General features: G+C 33.3%; 1 protein-coding gene and 1 non-coding gene across 3 annotated transcripts in view; both read left to right on the plus strand.

Moving 5' to 3' along the window:
• The first annotated feature begins 2514 nt into the window (after positions 1–2514).
• The window catches only part of LOC115456418, a 344631-nt gene continuing 325665 nt past the window's right edge, over positions 2515–21480 (plus strand). The window contains exon 1 of one of the 2 annotated variants that reach the window (XM_037440583.1): positions 2515–2782. The gene's annotated coding sequence lies outside the window, so the exon portion shown is untranslated. The remainder of the gene's footprint in view (positions 2783–21480) is intronic. The other variant, XM_030185471.2, reaches the window with a different exon arrangement.
• Trnar-acg lies at positions 8930–9002 on the plus strand. The gene has a single exon. It is a non-coding gene; the product is annotated as a tRNA-Arg (tRNA).

Here is a 21480-nt window from a genome sequence, read left to right on the forward strand (position 1 = left end):
GAGCGGATCTAGAGCTTCCAAGAGGGTCTTAAAGTAACATTTCTTTTATACTATTAACACAGCTGTTATTTTTTTTTTATTTTTAAGGTAAATGACATATAGTTAGTATAATAGTATTAACCACCTCCCCCCATAATCATTTACAAACTATACAAAGCTAAATAAACTATATAATGTGTACTCAATATAAAGATTTCCTGGCCCAAAGATTTTATTCCATGGAAAAGCCTTCATTTGTAACCTAGGCAACGGGGTAAAGACATTGGCATTTTAATTTTATAGACTTTACTTCGCTTAACATCAGGTGCAGTGAAGCCACTTTTTGCCGAGACCACTATAAGAAAAACACATATGGGCCATGACCCCTTGTCCATATTTAAAATCCACTAGAGGTTAACGTGGCAAGTTTCGAGGGTGCGTGCTCGAGAGCATTTAGTTTCCATTTCGGGCCCATCTCTGTTTCCAACTAATCCGGCGGCGGTCTAAACGTTGTAGTTTAACTTTTGCTTGTCACCTTTAGCTGCATTAACTAGTTGTGTTTTGTAAATTGCTTTTCAGGTTCCATAATGGAAACCAGTCCTTATTTCGGTGTGTCATTAAGGTTTAATAGAAAACTGAGGATTTGCTTCGCGAGTCGTGCGTTTATTTTTTATTTATATATTCATTTATGCCGGATATTTGCTCTATCAAATATATTTACTAAAAGTTAGGCATCTTGTATGCGAGAGCCCAAAATTCGTGATGATTTATAGGGTAGTCGTGGCATTTACCATCAGAAAAATCTGTCACTATGATTTTTAATTTTAATTAGTTGGAAAAAGAACTGGGTTTCGTTAAATTTTTCGGTGTCGTCAATTAAGATAATTATACAGTGTAAAAGGCTCGTTATTTAAAGTAGACATTAAAATATTTTATGATTTTGGCATGATTATGGAACCCTTCAGCGTGCGTGACCCGAAATGAACTTGACCGGTTTCAAAGTAGGTATCCGTATTGCATTCGTATAATATGGGTATTTAGAACACATCTGTTAAAGAGTTTAGTTCCAAGAACGGACGGAGTATTGAAATATTTGTTAAGCCTAGAAGTTTTTTTATCGATTTGGACGAGTACATATATCTTGTGAATATTATTGTAGCTTTTGATTATAAATAAAAAACTTTAATTAGCAATCTTATACACTATAAAACCTATACTTTATGTAGTGTGTGTACCTTATTATAGTTTATTATGAATAATGTTAAACATCGAAATAAAACTCTTTTTCGGATATTTTTCACGGTTTTTATATTAAGATTTTTTCGACGTTCCAAAAATCTTCGAAGATAATCAAAATATAAAATTTGTGATAAGATCCCAAAATTCTGTTATTTCGATGAACTAAAACTATATCAATTTCATTTTATTATTATTAATAATGTTACGTTATAATAATGGTATCTTTTATAAAAGTTTCGTGCCAGTCATGATAGACGCGTTCTAGGCTGCTTTATTACGCCAACCAGAATCGAATTTGGGGATGATTTTTTAGTTATTTCGAAAATTATTTCGTAGCTCTAAAAAATCATCCCCAAATTCGATCGTGGCTAGCGTAATAAAGCAGCCATAAAATATATTAACCTGCGTTGAAATATACATTATGTGACACAACACGAAAAATCTCGAAAATTGAAGTTCTTCACAAAAACTATGATAACTTAGTATCACTGATAATTGTTATAGAAGCTTTGTTAAATCTATGACTAGGACAGATCATCGCAATGATTCCACACAAAACAATAACATTAAAATTTACAACTATTGTTAGTATTATCGTTATTTTATTATGAAATGCTTTTGTAAGTTAAAACTATTCAAATATAATCCACTTTAAAGATGACGAAGGTCCAAAAATGTTTTAAAATTGATCCGCAAGCTCGTACGATGAGTAGTATGACCTGAATGGATGACGTGTCTCCACGCGCGGGGAAAGTAACACATTCCAAATTTATTTACATACACCGACTTCAAAATTTACGTAATTAACTTTACGATAATTAAAAGCGGTTTTATACTTTGTACGACGTAATCAAGATAGTAGAGATGCGGTAGGTAACATCGTTGTTATCTGTACATATGAGATAAATGGGTGATAAGTTACGCTTTTTTGGTGATATAATTTCGGTATTTGAATTTGTTCATATTGTAAAAACCACATTGTTATAAATTATGTTATGTCTATAATTCACTATGTGTAATATTTTCGATAGTTTGAACTTTAATCCACAATTATGTTGAACACCCTTATTTATCAGTAATAAAAACCCGGAAGCCGCAAAACAAACGCGAAGCTCTACAAAAACCCACATGTTGTATTTGAAATGAGGGCTTAAAAATACTATTATTAACGACTTATATGCTATCAACAGTAAAACAAATTTGGTAATTTCTACAACAAAACCCGTCTCAGGTAGGAATTTTGCTTGAATCCGTTTCAAAATTATGACACAGAACACGTCGGCACTCGGCAGTGGGCACACAGACACCGCGACAGCACCTCGGCAGTTGTATTGTAGTAAGTGCGCAGTCTCATTCTTAGCTGCGCAAGCGCTCGCCGCGTCTGAAGAAAGCCTCAGTGCTGAACTGGCGGCCGCAGCGACCGCACCGGCCTGCCGACCATGCGGCATTTGTGACTCAAGTGTTGTGAATTTTGTGTTCAAGCGCAGTGTCCGTGCATTAACCCCAACCCTGATAGTGCCTAACCGGATTTTTTAAACACGGAACGCCCCGCGGCGTGCTAAAGGTGGGTGTTGCATCCTAATCTATATTATACGGATCGGTAGCGGCCAAGTGTTAATTTAAGTTAATGTGAAAGTTGTGACGATCGTCGAGTTCGAGGAGTCAGCGTTGACACACTTTGTGCTCAAGTGCGGTGGCAGGTGGGCGCGCCCGCTCTGTCACCGATACCTACGTGTACGACCAAAATTCCGATGATGAGGGACCGCTTTCGGTTAACTTTCTTCGGTGAAATATTTCGTAGATCATTTACAGCTCAGTGTGACATAATAAGCGAGAAAGAGCTTATGGGTTCGAGTAAAAACGATAATGTGAGCTTAAGATCATTGTCATCAAACGGAAGACATCAACGCGCATTGGCATCTATTAACGTAGGAGTTACCGTTTACATAACTGTTCATTATCTGTAGCATTCAGTGCTCTATTTCGAAAAAACTCACAATTTAAATATTTTTTTATTTATTAAATACATTTGGTATAATTCTAAGAGTAAAGTCACGTAAGCGGAAAATACATCTTGATTTAAATGAAGAATCTAAAATGTAAAACATGAGCTACTTCTTGCGTAGAATGTGAACAAACTGCCATCTTTATGTTAAGTGCCTCGCATTATAATATAACCTTAACCTTTGACTTTCTGGTGATTTTCTTGTTTTCGATTAAATTAAATTATTATTAATAGGGAAAATTGAAATATAGTAAACAAGAAGGCAGGCAAGGCAAACGGGGACAGAGCGGAGTAAACCGACTGACGAGGCTGAACCGGTCGTGATACATCCCCCCTCCCCCCCTCCCGTTACTGCCGTGAGCCTCGCCCCGCTTGTGCCCAGGCGTGCCGCCGCGATGTGCCTGAGTGCCTCCCTTGCAGGTCGCATCAGCATTTCAATAGATAATTACCTTTTATGTTAAAGCTCTGGTTCTATGTAAAACGAGCACGTGAAGGGCAAGTGGATAAAAAGATTATTGTAAAGTCACGTAAAATTTCTTCTAAGAGGTTTGGAAGTCTTAACGATTTATTACATATTTTGATTTATAGTTCATTATTGATTTATAGGCTGTAAATTATTTAAACTTCTAAATATTATAGAACAGAAAAACTTATGTAAATTATTGAGTACAAATGCTGCATAATGGTGCGAAAGCGCTTATAAAATAACGACGAGAAATATAACTTATTATCATCAGGTAAAGGATTTCATTACGTACGCTACTCGCAAAAATATTATATACCATATCTACAAAATCCCACAACATCGTTTAATTAAATTCAATTAACAAATTACCACCGTCTGCAAAATTTTGAAGTTCAATATTCACCATTTTATATTGAAAATAAATTATTTAATCCATTCTGCTTATACCGAATTAACGTGAAACATTAATTACGGTAACCATATTAACTTTAAGTATAAAAACAACGCATAATATTGAAAGTATTCATTCCACCATTTAACCAAACAAGTTAACTCCTCTACCTTCGAACAAAATGTAGAGTGACACGTTTTCTATTACAACTCGGCTTACTGATATAACATTAATAATAAATTAACATTACTGTTTGCTTGCAAGTATAGCAACGTAACTGGAACAATATGACCGAAATCTATGAGACAAAGACTTTTAAAACTACATCAGACATTCTGTATAGAATATGCAACATACATTGCTCATTCTAATCTTGCGAAAGGTACAGCAATAAAGACTTTACATCTGCATTTTATAGTTACGAACGTATCAAAATATAATGCAGTGTTCAGTAAATTCTAGCACTCTAAACAACGTACATACATGTATCGTAAAAATATACTAAAGTAGGTATTCAATTCATCAATAAGCTTAAATTAGATCGATAGTAGCATTCGGATATTTGATGTGCAGCGATGAATAAATCATTATGTGAGATATATTCGTATGAATCGACCTCCGAGCGTATCCTGTTCGTGATAACATGGAAATTGTTATTCCAACGGTGTGAATCGAAAATTCTAGGAGCGTAAAGCTCTCACCTTGTTGGAAGAAATGGATTGTTAAATGCGACGTCGAAATGAAATAATCAATGAAACATTAGATACCGTTCTGATTTAATAACAAACTTATAAATGTCCATAGAAGCCAAATCTTCAATCAATTCGCAGTCTTTACAATGAAACGTGTAAATACCAACGATATTGAGCGATCTCGTAATTGTTGCTCTAGATATGATCGGGACGAGCTGTCACTATGTCTTGCACGTCGCTTGACAATAAAGTAACAGTAAAATGAGTTACGACAGGTGGCTGAACGTTGTGCTTCGGGTATTGTGTCCGGGAACAAGACACTTAGATATTGACGTTTATTGACTGACGTACTTTATAAATGCAAATGATTTACTGGTCTACTTTCTTTGAAAAAAGATCAACTGCATTAAAATGTATTTGACCACATCAAGTTTAACATTGCTGGCTTTTTGTTGTTATGTAGTACTTAAGAGTCTATGTGAATATGTACCTACCACCAAATAGTCTATTTTTGCGGCAAACGAAATCAATATTATGAACTTAACATCTGACGTCTTAGATCAGCGGCAAGCAGTGTCATTCAATTTTTTTATAATTCAATAGCGAATATGAAACTTACCTTTACCTTTAGAGTTTACTTGCAACGTCTCCATTTGTGTATATAAAAAATGATTAAAAAGAAAGACTTTAAAGACTGGAAATACATCAAAGTAGTCTGTGGTCATGACGCAGCCTTTGCCCATTGGTTAAACGATGTTACGCTACTAAGAATTACCATAACGGGAAGTTTAAATCCTGTGATGTGACGTAAAAGGAATTTTGAATTATTCAATATTTTCCTCGTCTTATAATAATTTAACGCTTTAAAAATTTTAAAAACTTGATTCGTTTATGTAGAGCTAGCCATTTTGTTTTATCATCCTTTTTTGTTTAAGTCTGTTTAATCTTTTTAACTTATTGATGTTGTATTATAAATAGATGTTACAGACAAGCGTTTAAAATATGATGCACAAAAAATGCCGATGATGTTACTCAAAAGGAATTCGCTATACCTATTTTAATCAGATTCATAAAAAGTACAAGAGCATTGTAATTAATCTGACGATCGGAGAGGATCGTGAGCGATAACAAAGGACTCTGGTGAACATAAAAAATAAGTTTTATTTTATGCATATTCCGGAACTTCATTACTTTGCTAGAGTATATAAAACTCTGAGAGATTATAAATAAGTTATTTTGAGAAAAATACATTTTATAGTTTTCATAATATATATTTAATTAAATTGTAGACAACGAAAATCCTGTTCTCATCTAGTTTACCTCTTCCGCAATTAAAACTCTACATTTTAATTTTAAGCATAAATATAATTAAATTACTAACTATTCTTTCATATGTCTTAAGTAAATTATTATATATCTTAAGGGTAATAGGTATATGGAATTTATCGGCAAAAGCATTTTCGTACAAGACCATATAACAAATATTGCTCCATTACGTCTGGTAACAAATGTAATACAAAGATAAATAGAGTTTGTTTACGTAGCTAGAAAAGATCAGTTGTATCATTTTTTACGTAATGACCTAGAACAATCTTGTCAGAATCTAGACTGGTATTACTTTTTGTGTAAATATTGTAGATCTTATGCCAGCGTCTTCGATTAAATCAAAGTTATACTTTTTCATTTTGATATTTGTATTATATCCTGTGTCTTACAATTATTCTAAGTTTTATAATTAATCTAAATTACTTTTATGATTCCTAATACCTTTATTTTTTATATTGATTTTGTGCTAGTATTTCCAAATTCAAATGTTATAGGCTATTGCATTGTAATCATCTCTATTTTTTCATAATATTTCAAATTTTATTTATCTCTCACTGTATACGTCGATATAAGTGGCGATAGCCTATTCGGGTGTGGAACGGACTGCCAAGACCAATGCCCGTAGGTCGAAATCCCAAGGGCACACACCTCTGACTTTTCTAAAATCATGTGTGTATTCTTTGTGAATTTATCGTTCGCTTTAACGGTGAAGGAAAACATCATGAGGAAACCTGCACATCTGAGAAGTTCTCTATAGGAATTTCGAAGGTGTGTGAAGTCTACCAATCCGCACTAGGCCAGCGTGGTGGACTAAGGCCTATTCCCTCTCAGTAGTAGAGGAGGCCCGTGCTCAGCAGTGGGCAAGTGTATAATAGAGGGCTGATATTATTATTATTATTTATACGTCGAAGAAAAAATTCATAGATGCCAAACTTTTACATATTACATCGATGATTAAATTAAAAAATTAAACTCTTATCACCAATTGATGAATGGTACATAACTCTGATAGATCGACACTAATTTTAGAAGTGAAAGTGTTTGTATTAAACTTATCAAAGTATTTTCACTACGGGACCCGTACAGAAATGGAATACATTTTGCACAACTATGTGTTAATTAGACAGCTATACCGAAAACTGTGAAACGCATTGCGTAAAGCGATTAGTTGTTTCTAAACGTAGGTGACGTAAAACAATTAATACTATCGTTTACGTTTACATTTTGTTGCATACGACTTGTTTTACCTGAACGAAAATTAAATAATTTATAATTCTCTTAATACGTAATGTATAATTAATTAATATAAAAATACACGCTCCGGTAACATTTATTTAAATGTACAGAAGTAGAAGTTATTACACCAAAATAATACAATTATAAAACTGTATACAAACAAAAAATTCAATGCGGAAATTAAATTTATATTCTTATATGTTCTAATCATATTAACCCATAAAACCATTAGAGTGGTACAATAACCATTTTGAAACCATTATTTTCGTACTATTAACATAACATTTTTAATAATATTCTACACGGACCTCCTTTGCTAATTTAATTAACCCGAACCAAAAATTTCGCAATAGGTCTCATGAATCCCACTTATATAATCAAAACTAATACCGTATATCTAATGCGAGCAACAGTTACCCGCCCGTTAGTGGTAAGGGGGTCAGGCAAGTCGCGTGCGCACTTTCAACACCGCTTGTTGGTCGACCTGAAATACTTGAATACCTGCGCCGACGGTGATTCTCGTACGTGTCTAGCCCGTGTGACCTCATAGTTTTTAATTATAGATGAAAAATTTTGGATATTTGCAAGTCTGAGTTTTGTAGCTCTTAGGTAATTATCAAAAACTAGACTTAGGTATATATTGTATCTAGGGTTCATTAACGAATGATTAGTTACGCTAGTCTACTTATGAATGATATGTAGTATGAGAATATATGCACATACACTCAAGCATTTTATCCCCTACTGGATAGATAGAGGCGAAACTGGGGCACCCACTTTACGGCGTGTATATTCCGTCCCAGAATGTGATAGGGGGCGAGCCTATCACCACATCGGACACAAATTCCAAACTCCGGGCTTCGATACATAATACTATACTAATATGACATTTCTTAAAAAAAAACAGTTATGGTTTGACAAATAACTGTTAATCCGATAGCTATTCTTATTATGTATCTTTAACGAAATAAGAAATATCTTAATTCCCTGCTTAAACCCGTTCTGTTAAAGCTGCGAAACTAATTACGGAGTTATTAAAGTGTTTAAAATTAGATTGGTTTATTCGAGATAATCTTGATTCTTAAATACTATTAAAAATAATAAGGATTGCTATATTTTTTACAAATAACTTAAAGCAGTAATAAAACTAATCCGCTCATTCTATTGTTAATAGTTTACGAGTTTCAAATATTGATGTTTTTAAAAATAGAAAGCAATTAACTCAAACCTCAAAATAACTCTTAGCATCTATCAATACCCGCTCATAGAAAAAATTGCCACGTGCAATTTATTTTCATTTTCAACACAACAAAATTAAAAATAATATTTTGGCAAGCAATTCGATTGGCTACCTATATTAAAAGTGTTAATTATAATTGTATAGTCTATTGCAAGACCTTAAAGTTTAATTTTAATTTCTGTATTACATAACTCGCCTTTGATCTAAATATAGTGTGAAAAACACGCACTTTTAAAATAGCATTGTGAAAAAACCTTGTTGCTATTGCTACACAATTGTCATGTTTACAAGGTCCCGAAATTATATTAAATTAGATACTTGAGACTTATACGCTTAATTCGCGTACACTACAAAAGGTCCTGTGGCGCAACGGATAACGCGTCTGACTACGGATCAGAAGATTCCAGGTTCGAATCCTGGCAGGATCGAATATAGTTTTTTTCTTAATTGTTCTATAATAATAAACTTATTTGTTTCCTATAATACTTTATTGTTAAAAGCTAACATTTTTGTCACTGTAAATAATTGATTAAACAACAAATGAGCAAGGCAAACCTTCCGCACAATGTACAAAGACAACTAATGAATTCGATTATCCACAGAGAATTCGCTCTTCCGCACCCATTTCCGACGATTCAAATATACATCCAATCCAAAACGATTCCAGAGTAATCTCAACATCTCAACCTTATTACCAATGATTAAAATTGAAAATTAAACGTATAATCGTTGCGATTGAATTGTGATACTTTTAACAGATTATACACTTAAACCTAACACCTTTAGGATACCTGTAATTAAATAAATTACTTTACGATAATTACAAAAAGTTGTTAGAGCTTTTAGGTTTCACCAAATTATAAATACATTGGAACGACAAAAGGGATAATGGTTCTATTTAAATTAATAATTAAAGTTATTTTATTTTGCAAGAATTCAACCAATAGAGAGAACCAATTATTGAAGGAAGAAGAAATATATAGATATATTATAGTACATGCTATTTGTACTACAACTAATTTTATACTATTACTGTATTGGGTATTTCTTTACAAGAATACTTGGACTAGAGAAATTCCACTCATATCATTTCCAAACAATTAACACCACGTTAGCAACAAGACACTTCTAACGTCCGAATAAAAACATGTTAATTTGCATGTCGTCTCACATTCTGCTCACACTATTCGAAGCGTATAGGAATTTGAGTAACGGGCCAACCCGTCGTGCAAGCTGCTAGAACCATCACTCTCTTAACTAATGCTGTTTTTTTATAATTTTATTCTACACCATATAGATATTATTTTTTGCTCGGTTTATAGCAAGTAAACTTGGAGAAAATATCTTTAATAAGGAAATTTGCCATGTAAACAGTCACGGTATGTTGATTTCTGCTAATATTGAAGCTTGCAGGACTTGTGGCAAGTCGCACATATGTAGAAATATTCAAATACTTCCGCCAGTGTAAATGCAGTGGAACTTTTTGTTCAATATAATTCTAAGAGAACTTGCTAGTCTAAACTTGGCTTAAGACAGTGGAAGACCTCTCCCAGGATAAAAGTTTCACTATGTACCTGCTTTCATGGAATAATATGGGTTCTAAATTTCATTCAAATCTATTCATCGATTTAAGAAACGTTCAAGCTTCCCAGATTTTTTACATCATATCATACGTAACATTTCTCTGTTCGTTGTCAATAACCTTTATTGATGTGACAACTATAATTATACATATTTTTGCTTTTCATTTCCTATTGTATATTTCCGACTATCAGATGAAATAGTCCTATAATTTACTACATTACAAAATTCAATACTAAACTGAAATCTGTATAAGTAAGGAAGTGTATACAGTCGGTTAAATTTATCTGTAAGTTTGTTATACCACCTACCAGCCCAGCTCCCTTCACAAGCGACCTTGTGTGGTCGCGCGGCAGTCGCTCGCCTCGAAGGAATGCGACCATAACGCTTTGTTGACGAACCTTTAGATAAATTCCGCGGTGAAATACCGCATTTTCCGTGAGCCTTTCAAAGGGAATTGTAACCTTTATCGTATATACGTGAGGAAAAATCGTACAATAGAAAGCATCTCAAATTTAACATCGATATTAGAATTAAATAATCTAATTTAGGTGAAAAGATAGTGCAGCTAGATATTTGAATCTATTGTTATCGATTAGGTATTATTCGTATACATCGACATACCAGACTTGGTTTAAAAATTGTCATACTTTATTAAGACCGAAACAAAAAAAAAATCATCTGAAATTATTTGAAATGGAAATATAATCAAAACCATTACTGCATTACAACATCCTATCTTTTTAGTCACCTAGACGACTGATGGTACGTTTTTTGTAATTAAAATATAAACCAATTTATTCATATCGCTTATTGCAATCACAATGTAACAAAATCCGTATAATGTAACAAATAAATTCATTATCTAAATGTGGTCGGCCTCTGGCCGGAATGTCGTAACGTTGCCAACCTACAGTGGAGTGGGAGTCAAAATAAAGCCTGCGCCTAATTGTTGGCAATAAACTGCAAACGCTCAGACAATCAGTCACACAGATCAGTTCACGATATAACGCAACACGATCAATTAAGTGCCATTATTTTTCTGAAGAAATTTCTACATTTTAGAACGTTGCAAATAACAGTTCAAGAAATGTCCTAAATAAAGAGGGTACAACATAAAAGGAGAAACAAAATAGGTTTTCCAGACCTACGTCAATCAAAGGGATGCCGGGATTTTAAATTGTCTGCAAAAATTAGGTGCGTAAAGGGAAACTTGTTTTGTTTGTACGCATTGCAGTATTTTAACATCACTGTATGAAAATTGGGACGTGTATGAAATGTTTAATACTCTCCCGATGCCTCTAGACAAACAAAAGGACTTTGCACAACACGTTAAACCACAACTTATTATGCGGCCAAAACAAGTTGTCATTGTCTTCTATCACAGTATAGTAGCGACGGGTGTATATATTACGTAGGCAATAAAATGCCAACCTCAAGGCAATGTTGCATAAAGTTATTCTAAGACATGTCCGCACTTCGATCGTGTCTGATCTACAACCTTAGCTAGCGCGTTTATTTCTCCCACACGTCTATATTTAACTTTGATTAGGAACATTGCCAGCTTTTACTCATATTGCAAATCTTAGACTTTAGTTTACAATGTGTAGACGAGTTCAGTGGCATCTGTTTTAGTTTATGCTCAACAAGTACAACTTAGTTAATTAGTCTGGATCACTTCTATTGTGTAGACTATAAAGTACATATTTGAATTAATTCTAACACTCTCTAATATTACACTTTTGAGTAATGAGTACATGTTTAACATAAATAATAATATCAGCCCTGTATTATGTACTGGCTAGGGATTGCAATCCGGAAAATCGGATCCGGTAATCCGGCGGATCCGGCACCAACATACAAATACCGGATCCGACACCAATATACCGGATCCGGTGACCGGGTCCGGTGTTTGAATTTTTTGTCAAAATAACCGCGCTGGTGCTTACACCTTAAGTAGGTACTTTAAACGCCTGCATGTACGCGCCAGTCGTTCGACGCTAAGCCACTGCGTTGCCCTACGCCCCTCTTCTCGCCCGTGCAGCAGCTTGTCACTACTTGTCCAGTTCAATCAATCAGTAACGCATCGCTCGAGTCAATAAATGTGTGTTATGTTTTACTCATTGCTTCGTCAAATGTAAGAAAATAGTAATTTTTTTCTTATATTTACGCACTTATTAAATATAAAATAAATCTCAAGAAAATCCATAAAAAGTGTTTAGTTAAATAGATATAGTTTTTGCCCTTTGAATTTTGATAAATGAATTATGTTTACGTACATTCCACTTGTATATCATCATAAAAACACATATGTGTTAAGTATGCTACGAAGGTATAACACGAACTTCGTTTACTACAAAGTAAAATTTAAAGAAAATTTTAATTAAAGTATTTTTTACAAGTACTACTGAACTCATACATAGTTAACTAGTGTATTAGTATAGTTACAGTTTAAAAACATGTCACTTTTGAAATCAATTCAGAATCAGGAGACCTTTTAGTGAAGACAGTGAAATAACTATATGGAACTATCTTTTTTGTTGAAATTTTATTTTAAGATTTTTATGGCATTTAATTTGTGATTCATCTGTTTAAATTTGTGATTTTTTTTGTAAGAAATTCATTCTTCTCTCTTTGGAATGGTTCTTCATAATAAAGTTGATTTCGTAGACGAATCATTTCTTTTTTCACTTTATACCGAACTACGTTGTAATGAAAAATAAAGATAAGTAGTCCTGGTTTGATCAATTAAATCAATCCGGCCGGATCCGACCGGACCCGACCGGATTAATGGAAATCCGGTCGAATCCGGCCGGATTGAAAATGAGGCCGGATTGCAATCCCTAGTACTGGCCCACTACTGGGCACGGGCCTCCTCTTTTACTGAGAGGGATAGGCCTTAGTCTACCACGCTGGCCTAGTGCGGAGTGGTAGACTTCACACATCCTAAAAAATCCTATAGAGAACTTCTCCGGCATGCAGGTTTCCTCACCATATTTTCCTTCACCGTTAAAGCAAGCGATAATTCACACACATAATTTTAGAAAAATCAGAGGTGTGTGCTCTTGTGTTTTGAACCTGAAGACATTCATCTCGGCAGTCCGTTCCACATCCCACTAGGCTATCGTCGCTTATGTTTAACATATTACCTATTTATTCAAGCTATTTCTACAAAGATATAACCTATAAAGTCTGTTATCCGGGTAATTCCACCTCACGTAGGGTGACAAACTGCCTTATAGCTATCGTTCCTCTCCACTATATTCTCCTATAGTCAATTCTTGTCACGTGAAACGTCTATTCAACGTAAGGTATTCAGGCATACGCTACGTCCAATTTTGAATTTAACATTGTACACAACTTTTACTTTACTGTCACATGGTCTAGTTTGTATTTAGTGAAATTTCAGTGAAAGAAACAAATTAATAACTATAATATTTAGTCTGTAATAAGCGCGAGCAGCCGTTGCGAAATGTGGATCGTGAAATCGAATATTGGGCCGACGCGACGATCCGGCCCGAATGCACACTTTGACAAGTAAACCACAGAGTTGCTTTATAACTGTGGCGGAACAAAAGGCGTTTTTGTTGTACGATTTAAGACCGTGTTTCTCCTCGTTTCAGTTATTAATTGTTTGTTGATAATTACAAAACGATGTTTGTTACTTTAAATTGTTATTACTTCATGATACCTTTGTAACCTAAGTCTATACATGGAATAACCTAAAATTAAAAATAATGTACTATAGATGCTTATTATAAAGACGCAAATGATAATATCTAATGACGCTTACCATGAAATTGCAGCTTATAATTTAATTACATTACCTCACGTAATAATTTATGTGATATTTGATTTCATAATTCACCTCAAGGAAGTTTAGATTAACTCGTACACTGCAAGCAGATTTTGAGTTCGCGACGTCCACGATTTATTGAGTTAAACAAATATTCTCACGTATTGTAATAGTCGATAACCACTCGGCGGGTGATACGTGACTATCAAGCTATAAAAGTAGTTGTTTTCGCAAAAAAAAAGTAAGTTATGGCGCCTTTCCACAAATAAATCAAGTGTGGATTGCGAACGTGACGGAAAATTACAAAATTTAAAGAGAAGTCGTATCGATTTGTTCAGTCAAAATTATTTATGTTATATAGAATTCATGACAACTTTTGCCTGCACGTCAGTAAACTAAAACCTATTGAATCGGTTTAGATAAAGTTAATTAAAGAACACTTGAACATCCAAATATTAAAATAATACACTATTTGATTTTTGTAAACATAAAATAAAAAAACGTTCATGATTCTTTAATATTCGAAATTCAAAAATTCAAAAATAAACATCATAAATTCGACACAGCGTATTCGATACTTTTTTAAGTGCCGCTCCAACCTGTACCACTTAAAACTTTCATACAGCCAAATCTTTTAAGGCTTCAGATTTGAGAAGTCATAAGACGTTTATTATTCTACGGTCACCTCGGGAACGCTCTTGGAATAATAAGCATTAGTGTTCCATAGCCATTCGCCAAAGAAACTGGCAATATCACCACAACACTCTAACGACTGTAGAATACCAAAATACCTTTTAACTCACACTAGCGATTCGCTATTCATCGGCTAACTTAATGATGGTTTAATATAAGTAATTTATTTTTACGGGTTTGGTCTGACAGTATTTATAGTGAAGAGGTTAAGGTCACATATCAACGTATTCTTTGAATACGATCTACCGTCATTTTAAAAATATGATCCCTATCGCTTTCTTAATCTATCTCAAAAATGGACCAATCAGAACGAAGATTTTTGACACGCTTACAATTAAGTTATTGTGATTGGTCAATCTCGAAATCTGATTGAAGATTGAGATTGAGATCATTTATTGAAAACGGCTGATAGTAGGCATATTATTTAAATTTATTGCATTATTAAAATTATAGTTACACATACGAATTCACGTTTGTTAACAATTTGTCTATTGGTGAGACGTAGTCAATTTTAAAAACTCTAACGTTAACTTTCAACAAGAGAGTTTTACCTGCGTAAAAGCATTTTTTTCGTCCTATATTAATCGTAATATTTATCTCCTAAATGAATATAATAAAGAAAAATATTTATTTTGTAATAGATTAAGTAAAAAAAAATTATAAAACAGATTTTGAAAATTCTTTCACTAATAAGAATCCAGATTAACCTTAACTGCTATTGGCTAATTTTTATCTCGAGAATGAGCGCTATTTATCATATTTAACCATAATAATTTACGTAAATCCATAATTATATTAAGTAGGTACTCCGCGAACATAAAATATATTGTAAACACATTTTGTCATTTACCTGTTTTTCTATGCCTATCGTGTAATATAATTCTAACATTCCAAGGCGAACCAATATAACATTCTGTAAGCATTCGCACAAACTTTCTGGGGTAATATATTAGATACGTAACTTCCTTAGTACAAGTGAACATTTCAAATATTACTCGAACAGTGATTATAGACTATATAAAGAAATAATTTCAATGTTGTTATATACACCCTGCATGATTATGCAAATAATGTTATTGTAAAAATATTTACTACTAATAAACCCGTTACCAATAATCAAATAATACCCGACGGAGAAACATTTTATTTTAAATTAATAATTCGTTTCTGAAAAACCCGAATGAAAGAACTTCGGTGGAATGACGGTACCATCGTGAAATACTTTGGAACAAAAGTAGGTAACTACGATATATTCCAGGATGTATATCTATCTCTTTTTCTGCATATAATTTTTCACACATACATTACATAATATCTACACATTCAAATATATCATAACACTTAGTTTTATAATATTAATAGGATAAAAGCTGATTTCTGAATAGTCAGATAAAAAACAAATAAATTATAACCCAACAAAATATAAAACTGAGTCAATTTAACAACTTAATTCACACATCTATCATTTTTGATGTATTCATGTAATATTATCGTATGCATCACTTTTATCTGATGATTGAAAAATCACCCTTTGTCAAACACAAATTGGCAAACTTATTCACACTATAGTACACGCGGGTTAAGAAACTGTTACAGATATAAAAAATGTTAATTATTTTATAACAAAGGCCAGCGTAACAATGTAACTTTGTGGGCAAAACAAATTTTAGTATAACAATTATTTTTAATATTATGAACACAATGCCACTTCGCTTCAAAGAAAAATCTGTTTTATTATTTTCGGAAACCATACATTGTGTTTTCACACTTGTATTTATTGGCCTTTCAACTTACAATACACAATCCACTTTTCTTTAGACTATTTGGGAGTCTTTAGTGCTACATTGAACAGGTTTCTTTTAACCTCTTTCGACCGCACCGTCACATAACACCAGGTGAGATTGTGGTTAAACGTCAGCTTATTCATAATAACAAATAAAATATGTCTGGATGTATATATAATAATAATATCAGCCCTGTATTATTTACTTTTCCACTGCTGGCTCGGGCCTCCTCTACTACTGAAGGGACTAGGCTTTGGTCCACTACTGTGGATTGGTCGACTTTAAACAGTTTTTTTAAAAGTTTAAAGCAGTAATCCAAGCATAATAGTAGAATAATGTATTTTATTTTATTATAAAATAGTACAGGAAACAAACAGTAAAATAAACACAAATAAATTAATACAATTTACTTAAAAAATAATACCAATAAAGTTTCCAACATCTAAATATATTACCAGAAAAGGATTTATGCGGGCGAAGTCGCAAGTAAATCTAGTTTGGTATAATACTGAACGCGATCGCATCGTTAACCTAGCTGTGACAGTGAATATAAAGTACATGTTTAATTGTCCAGCCAGATAATCTTTTTATCTATTTATTGACTCGCAAAACCAGATTACTAAGATAATATGCTCGTTACTAGAAATGCAAGCTATAAATATTTTTAAAAGATATAGGCATGATAATATGAAAAAAAATGCATATCTAAATATGCTTAATGTTCTAGTCTTTAGTTGGATTCCCAGTTTCGCCAAGTGACCACGTAAAGCCGTTGGCTCTGCGCCTGATCTCTTTCAGGTCGTGTTGGATTGCCGTCTCACTGGACTATGAGATGACTGTGGGACTATGAAATTCGGCTAGGAAAAATTCATTCGCCAAATAAGGTTAGATTTCAATAAACTACAAATTACTCAGGTTCGGTATTTCTACACAACTTGGCAATTGACCCGTAGTGGCTTAGGTTTCAATTATATCTCTACCTACCGCTTCAGGGGTTAATGCGTGAATTTACTGATACATTTCACAACAGGTATAACCGACGCTATCAGACCTGTCAATGGAAATTATATCCGATAATGAGATTGAATGGCTGACGGACTTTGATGAAACAATAATACGTGTCATGTAAACATTAAATACTCTATTATACGCGGGAAATTTATATTATGTGATTCTGTTTGTATATAAATACTATTGCATCGAGGTAGTTTGTTAATTTGTAAACGTTTGAACAGATATTGTAATAAAACTGTTTTCCAACTAAATGAAACATTAATTCCGAAAAATATACTTTATTCTTCTCTACTTAAATTGCAAAAAAAGTCATCAGAGAAGCGAAACTCAGTATTTTCAATAAAATCTATCATTATTATAAGATCTATTGTGAATTGACTAGACGCACAAATAATATCTTAGCTGCCAAAATATAAGTACCGCGAGTGCAAAATAACCACTAAGAAAAATAAGTGTACCTAATAGAAAAATCATAACCTCCTTTGATATCGCCGTGGTTGGGTAAAACGGTCAAATATAGAGATGCCACGAATAGTTGATTGGCCGAATACCGAGTACCGAATATTCGGCAACGCTGTCGGCCGAAGCGCCGAATATTCGGCCACCGAATATTCTTCTCTACTTCGTAAGAAAAGAAACTTGAATGAAAATGATAGGAATATGGAAATACACGACAATTTCTGGAACTGCTTTGAGGAAGTCGCTACAGATATTCTCCTGGAAGTAGCGTGTATAGTGAGAGGTTATTTTCTGAGGCTGGTATCATTTACGATGAAAACCGCAGTCGTTTGCTACCAATAAATGCTGAAAAGCTTGTTTTTATCCATCACAACTAACCACTGATCAATTTTAATTACTAAAGAGTTGTAATTTGGAAATAAATAGATAATTTTGAGTAATATAATGTGTCTTTTTCATTGATTTGCTATTCGGTATTCGAATAATACGTAATATTCGCCGGATACCGAATAGGTTAAAAGTGGCCGAATAGTGCCGAATACCGAATAGCTGCCGAATATTCGTGGCATCTCTAGTCAAATATCTAGTTACGTGTAAAACAAAGGTCCCTAAACCGTTTCTATCCAATTTACCGTCAAAGTGTCACGATGTGGCTGGCTTTTCGAAGTGTCTACACCAACCCGTGTCCAAATCAAGGTTGTCGCAATAAAAATTGTTTTATAATCGTTTTAAAAAATAAAATGTTAATTGATTACGTGCAAGACCGGAAAATAATCATACGCTTTAATGTTTCATATTGTCTATATTTGAAATGAAAAAATATTTTTCTCAATTATAACTTAAATTAAAATAAATTAAAGTCATTCAGTTGATATCCAAGATTAATATACTTTTAAGACAATTTAAGCACTAACTCCTTTTAACTTTTTATTCTTATTACTTTAGTCAAGATCACTCGACAATTATTATGTGCCAGGAAGTGCCAGTATTCTAAATAATATCATTTTGTGTCTTGTAGCAAATATAGACTATCTATAATAAGTTTATCTAATTTATTTCATCAAATAATGACCACATTGCTATACAAAATAATCAGCCCAAAATTTACCAAAATAAACGCCATAGTTCGTTGTCTTTTACCTGTCTATAAAACATCAGTTCAACCCTATATTGTGTTGATGTCCTGAATGTAAAAGGAACATTTGCGCCGCACAGCACCTCCTACATCCGAGTTTCCTCAGCTCGATCAAAAGCATTGTACTCCCATTCCGCGTAAAAGTACAATCGTGTACGAAACTCGCTAAAGTTTTTGAAACTAGCCGTATGTCCGATGTTGTAAAAGTTGGGGAACTATTCTCCGCTTTGTAAGAACGACGGTTGTAATGATTGTTGAAAATTGAAAAGGTTTGTTCTTTTATATTATGTACGACTGTACTGAGAAACTTCGACTATGTTTAAAATATAGATGTTGATACAGAAACTAAAATAGGTAACATTTAACTTGTTACCGAAGTTTAAGCTCGAATTCCGTAATCGAATTCTGAAACAAAGATAATTTTGCAAATGTCAAATACAATTCCTAAAATCCTAATAACCAAACATAACAAAATACAGTTAAATTGAAATAAACCAATTTACCAAAACAAGTTAATTTACGGTAACACTATAAGGATCTTAACCAGTTTGCAGGCCATTATCGTTGTTTTATACAACGTTCGTGAAACCAACAACCTCATACGAAACGTGTCGAATCATCTCAAGAGAACAAAACAGTATTCGTAAATATATAAAGCCAACGTCAGCGGAAAGGCTTGCAAGGTCGAAGTCGGTATGTGTCAGCGGTTTACTGTATTCTACGTAATGACAAATAGTGACTAAATTGCCTAATCAACTTGTATCCATTTGAATAAATCATATCCTTAAAATAATATTACGACTGATTAATTATAATAAAATACATTGGTGTTAAATACGTTACAAACGGATACGGCTATGGAATTCTATGCCAAATTAATTACCATGCTAATATTATTATGGGAAAAATATATATTTTCAAAAGGACTTTAAATATATTGTAATGTATCAAGTGACCCACAAGCAATTTGACTTCGCAATCTTATTTTTTTTTTATAAATCTGCCTCTTGACTTATTAATTGAATGAAAAAATCATTTCTTTTAACCCTTTACTTCTATCAACGATTCAACAGTTGTACAAAATTATTTAAATTAGCCAATGACAAATATTACCAAGTTTATAATCAATTCATCTGAGGACTGCTCAGGTATATGAATTGTAATTGCAAAACGTCGCGTCAAGCCAGTGGCTCCGCGAAATCGTCACCTTGAACTTTTCGCCTTTATACCAACACGCCTCACGTCACTCCGGGTGTTTCGAAAGAAGCAGTAAATTGTGAGACTTTATTTTTAATTATGGTATCAATGTTAGTTAATGTTTAGATATTGGTAGAAATAACAATTAATTATAATATAATAGTGCTCCAAATAATAACTACAATACATTTATAGCGTCTGCGAACGTCTTATTTTAAAATACTTTTCGTCTTATATATTTTTTTAAGCAGGATAAGTTTGAGAACACGATACTCGGTATGTTCTGTATTTGTCATTAACTTATACCTAAAATTTACAAAGCAAATCTTATACCTAACGCAAACCGGTCCGTTTGAAAAGGTTTTCGATACCAGATTTTGCGACATCCAAATCATGTAATTTAAAATCCGCGAGAGAAGATAAAAAATAAACTGCATAATAAGTGTTGAAGTATTATTTATGGGTATATAAAACGCTGCATAGTTAGCAGGTATTTTAATTGATTTAAATACAAATATCACGTACATAAGAATTCAAATGATATGACTCACAATTATGATTCTGTTACTATTTACCTTTGCAAGATAAATTATTAAAATGTATACAAATTCTTTAGAGACTTACGTTAGATGACATTTAAAAGATGACTATAATTTTTGTCATTGATGTAAAGAGCTTGGATAAACAATGTAAATTAAATTCAAAGAATGTCGTTTCATGATGAAATTCGCGATCCAGGTCTATCTAAAATATTTCAAGAACAAGTAACTCACAAAATAAAGATGAATCACACTTGTTTTAAGTCTAACCGGTATTAAAACTCGTCAAACTATAAAAGTCCCAGAAACAACATGGCAGACTAATAAAGACTTGTTGATTGCCAATGGCAACGAAGCAACTTTCATACTCGCCTCGCGCATACAAATGACGTTTTTTTCACTCTAAGTCGCAGGTACGCGTGCAAATTTAACACCGAATTGAGGTAAATGTAAAGCTCGGACGCGTCTCACAAAACACCAGGCAACGTAACCGCGTCTGTCTCGTTAGTTCTATTCAACTCATAGTTCTTGCTCTAGAATGTTCTTTTTATGCTCTCGACACGAGTTTTATTTTAGTTTCATCGTCGGAATACATTTTTCACTGATTCGCTTCGTAATGCCGGTCACGACTCGGCTGTGGCTTAAAAGGTTGTAGTGATTCAAGTTATGATGTATGGGGAAGTCCATATTGTTTGTGTTTTATATTAC

Source organism: Manduca sexta, chromosome 20, assembly GCF_014839805.1.
Source record: "Manduca sexta isolate Smith_Timp_Sample1 chromosome 20, JHU_Msex_v1.0, whole genome shotgun sequence".
In the NCBI taxonomy this organism is placed as follows: Eukaryota; Metazoa; Arthropoda; class Insecta; order Lepidoptera; family Sphingidae; genus Manduca; species Manduca sexta.